This window comes from Podarcis pityusensis (assembly GCF_964106645.2).
Source record: "Podarcis pityusensis genome assembly, chromosome: 10".
Lineage (NCBI taxonomy): Eukaryota > Metazoa > Chordata > Lepidosauria > Squamata > Lacertidae > Podarcis > Podarcis pityusensis.
In genome coordinates, this window is record NC_138035.1 from 74,715,671 (window position 1) to 74,720,475 (window position 4,805).

Sequence of the window (4,805 nt, forward strand, 5' to 3'; positions counted from 1 at the left end):
CTGTCACCCCAAAACCCAATGCTGTCCAATTCACTCCAAACTGGTGCCTGAACGAATTGCAGAAGCATAACGTGGTGAGTAAAAGAAAACAGAAGAGTCTGGGGAATGTGTGAGCTTCATATGCACAAATTCCATTCCATGGGGCGGGGGGGGGGAGAGAGGTGGAAGGAGAGGGTGGTAGGCAGAGGGGGGTGCATGTTATTTTCCCTTTTTTTCAAAATTGGTGTATGTGAGGTTTTTGTGTCAGCCTCACTTGGGCAGGTTCTTTCTGTTCCTTTGCTGGTTTATGTTGGCAGTGAGAGAAGAGCGGGCAGGGAATGGTTGATTGCCTTTGATAAACTGCAGTAAGATTTGTTTGTGTGTGTGGAAACGGGGTGATGGATTGTCGGGTCAAGTTAGCCATATTGATCTATATGCTGTTGGTGGTGAATGGATGCTATCAAGCTATTTGTCTCAAACATTTGACAGACAAGGCCAGCTTTAGCCATCGTTCAATAGGAACATGATTTTACGCCCCCAAATTTGCAACACGGGAGACGGGAGAATTGGGGAGGTAACTCTGTTTAGGAAACCATAAAACTACAGAATTGCTACCTTCCTGAAGACTCAATCTCCCATCTGTGCATGTGGATGGAGGGTAAGCTCTCGCCCACAGTTGCAGGGGAGAAAGAGTACATTGCTTTCATATTTTGTTTCAGGTGCACAAATATCTAAAAAGCGCACACTTCAACCACTCTTGCTTTCTCACCAATATGCTATTGGGCCAACTGCTGAGCACATAAGAATCTGCTGTAATTTCTGTAGCAACATATATGAGAGATGGGGAGGAAGAAAATGCTCATTTGGGAGGGAAATTTTCTTGCCCAAAGTGTGTTGATATATGTACCTGCCTGGCTCCACACTAGGCAAGAAGGGGGAGGGGTGTGCCAGAGGACAAGGGATCCTGCCTGTTGGGCTGCACAAGTAACCAGCCATGTAAGCCTTTTATTTGAGTAATAAAAACCTTTGAGACTTCCAAGTGACCCAGAAGTTTCATTTTTATTACAATGGAACATATTAAATTTATATTGTCACCCCCCCCCCCCATTCTCCTAGAAAGCAGCAATATAGCAAAATTTCAATAAAAGTATTCAAAGATTGGTATTAAGTTCTTAGTGAGCCCTGTGATAATATTGCCCCATACTTTGGCATGGCCTTGTTTTACTATAAAGTAAAATAGTTGCAAGCCTGAATACAATTAGAGCAGTGGTGCTGGGGAAAGTTTTAACACTTACTTTCGCACTCTAAATTATCCCCCAGAAACTGATCTTAGCTGCACTATAGAAAAATACAGGGACTTGAACATGATCAAATCTCCCAGTGTTCTGATAAAGGTAGGCAGGCTAACTTAGAAGTACATTGCAGTAAAACATTACAAAATGACATTTCTTCAGTCACTACTCTTGACATATGAACCAACTGGGAAAACTTCACAACCCACTTAAGGCCTGGATTGCAGATATGAAGAATACAATGGAAAATGCAAGGCACAGGGAATAATTTTGTGTTGTCCCTTTGAGGATGGCACTTCAGGGTAGAAAAAGGGCATTGCCAGCCCCCTCAGGCCAGTGCTCCAGTCCAATGAGCTTCCTTGCAGTTGGAACTGCTGGAAGCTAAGCCCAAGAGGGGCTGTTGCTCCTTGCCCTGCAAACGGGCTGCTACCCACATATACACCAACTGCAGCAAGACTAAAGATGTAAAATTTCCAGAAATTTTGAAGCCGGAGGGGAGAGGTGGAAAAAACCTGTTTTCCCCCCAATTCTTCTGGGTTTTTCCCAGGCCTTCCCATCTCTACTTGAGGATAGCCGGGGCAAAGCATAAGGCAAATTTTTTGCATGCCAGGCCCAGAAGTAACACAGATGTATTGGTAAAACCATCCCTGGGTTGTATCACTTTTGACTTTAGCTAGGGGATTGCATGACTGAATAAATACTCCCAATAAAACAAATTCACAGCACGCAGAACCATAGATGTCAGTGGCGCTATTTTTCTAGATCTCACCATGCATGCCTCTCTTGTTCTCTTATTATGGCAATGGCACCCACCTGAGAGGTGATGGAATTGAGTTCTGGCAAATTCCAGCTGAAAAAAAGCCCTGGATGTCAGGATTAAGATTATGATAGTTTTTCATATGCAGGGATCCCATCCACTCAGTTGAGTTACTGTCTCAGCTGAGTTACTTACTGTCCAGTCCTGGGCACCACAGTTCAAGAAGGACACTGACAAACTGGAACGTGTCCAGAGGAGGGCAACCAAAATGGTCAAAGGCCTGGAAACAATGCCTTATGAGGAACGGCTAAGGGAGCTGGGCATGTTTAGCCTGGAGAAGAGGAGGTTAAGGGGTGATATGATAGCCATGTTCAAATATATAAAAGGATGTCACATAGAAGAGGGAGAAAGGTTGTTTTCTGCTGCTCCAGAGAAGCGGACACGGAGCAATGGATCCAAACTACAAGAAAGAAGATTCCACCTAAACATTAGGAAGAACTTCCTGACAGTAAGAGCTGTTTGACAGTGGAATTTGCTGCCAAGGAGTGTGGTGGAGTCTCCTTCTTTGGAGGTCTTTAAGCAGAGGCTTGACAACCATATGTCAGGAGTGCTCTGATGGTGTTTCCTGCTTGGCAGGGGGTTGGACTCGATGGCCCTTGTAGTCTCTTCCAACTCTATGATTCTATGAGTTATTTTCCCACCTACTGCCTGAAGTGATACAGCTGAGGAACATTTTTTCCCCATCACATCTGTTTTTATAATTTAGACCTACAAGGCCCACTCATTAAAAAAACCACACCCAGCAAGCTTTAATAATTTCTTTTTAAACTACAGTTACAATAATCTACCATGATTTAAGCCAAGGGTAGCTATCCTTTTTCAGACAGAGAGCTGCACTCAGCTGTGGTCAACCTTCTGTGCATGACATGTCTGAGTTGGTGTGCTTGAATTTTTTTGAGGGTTTTGCTCATGAAAAATACAAAATCTTGCCACTTTTGCAATCAACAAATAATGCACAAAAGTGGGAAGTCATTATGGGTATCATAAGAGTCTCAGATTTTAGGAGCTGCATGAAGATGTTTAATTTGAAAATTATTTTATTTTATTTTTAAAAGATTTCTTACCTAAACATGAGCCAATTGCAATAGGAAAGATCCAAATACAGATCATAGAATCATAGAATCTTGAATACATCTAAACTAGCCAAGTATTCCTGTACTATCTCCTTAGTTATTCTGGGCTGTGTTTCCTCTGCTGAATCATTTGCTCCAAATTCTTCAGGTCGGGCATTGTTTTCTTTATCGGAGAAGACTGAGGCAAAGAAGGCATTGAGGAGTTCAGCCCTTTCTGTGTCCCCTGTTTGCATTTCACCATCTTCTCCTCTGAGTGACCCCACTGTTTCTTTGTTCTTCCTTTTGCTACGATCATACCCATAAAAGCCTTTTTTGTTGCTTTTAACCTCTCCAGCAAGCCTGAGTTCATTCTGTGCTTTAGCTTTTCTGACTTTGTGTCTACACGTGCTGGCTATTTGTTTGAATTCCTCTTTGGTGGTTTCCCCCCTTTTCCATTTTTTGTACACATCCTTTTTTAATCTTAACTCAGTTAAAAGTTATTTAGATAGCCACCCTGGCTTCTTCAGGCACCTTCCATGTTTCCGTCTCATTGGTATTGCCTGAAGTTGTGCTTTTACTATCTCCCTCTTAACAAACTCCCAGCCATCATGAACTCCCTTTCCTTTTAGTATTACTGTCCATGGGATCTCACCCAGCACTTCCCTAAGTTTTATGAAGTCGGCTTTCTTAAAGTCAAGAAATTGAGTCCTAGTATGCTTGGCTGCTCCTTTCCGCTGTATAGTAAACTTCAGAAGAGCATGATCACTCGCGCCTAATGATCCTTTCACTTCTACCCCACTAACGAGGTCATCAACATTGGTTAGGACCAGATCTAAAATGGCTGTTCCTCTTGTTGTTTCTCCCACTTTCTGGACAATGAAGTTGTCTGCAAGGTCAGTGAGGAATCTGTTTGACCTTATGCTCTTGGCTGAGTTTGACATCCAACAAATATCCGGGTAATTGAAGTCCCCCATTACTACTATCTCCCTTCCTTTTGCATGCTTGGCCATCTGTTCCAGGAAGGCATCATCTATGTCCTCCGTTTGGCTTGGGGATCTATAGTAAACTCCCACAATGAGGTCACTGTTATTCTTCTCTCCCTTAATTTTGACCCAAATGCTCTCACTTTGGCTTTGAGGTTCTAAATCTTGGATCTCTTCACAGGTATACACATCCCTGACATATAACGCCACTCCTCCTCCTTTCTTGTCTGGTCTGTTTCTCTGAAATAGATTGTACAGTGGTACCTCACAAGACGAATGCCTCGCAAGACAAAAAACTTGCTAGACGAAAGGGTTTTTTGTTTTTTGAGCTGCTTCGCAAGACTATTTTCCCTATGGGCTTGCTTTGCAAGACGGGAACGTCTTGCAAGTTTGTTTCCTTTTTCTTAACACCGTTAATACAGTTGCGACTTGACTTCGAGGAGCAACTCATAGAACGCGGTGTGGTAGCCTTTTTTGAGGTTTTTAAATACTTTGGTGATTTTTGGAGCTTTTCCAAAACTTTCCCGACACCGTGCTTCGCAAGACAAAAAAAAATCGCAAGACGACAAAACTCGTGGAACGAATTAATTTCGTCTTGCGAGGCACCACTGTATCCCTCCATTATTACATTCCAATTGTGGGACTTATCCCACCAGGTTTCAGTGATGCCTATTATGTCATA

At 42.9% G+C, this 4,805-nt stretch overlaps 1 long non-coding RNA gene across 1 annotated transcript; it reads right to left on the minus strand.

Annotated features, from left to right (window-relative positions):
* Nucleotides 1–1,019: 1,019 nt before the first annotated feature.
* On the minus strand, nucleotides 1,020–3,920 carry LOC308486726. Its single transcript, XR_013991228.1, has 2 exons — nucleotides 2,730–3,920; nucleotides 1,020–2,210 (listed from the first exon to the last, which is right to left on the minus strand). It is a non-coding gene; the product is annotated as an uncharacterized lncRNA (long non-coding RNA).
* Between the last annotated feature and the right edge of the window lie 885 nt (nucleotides 3,921–4,805).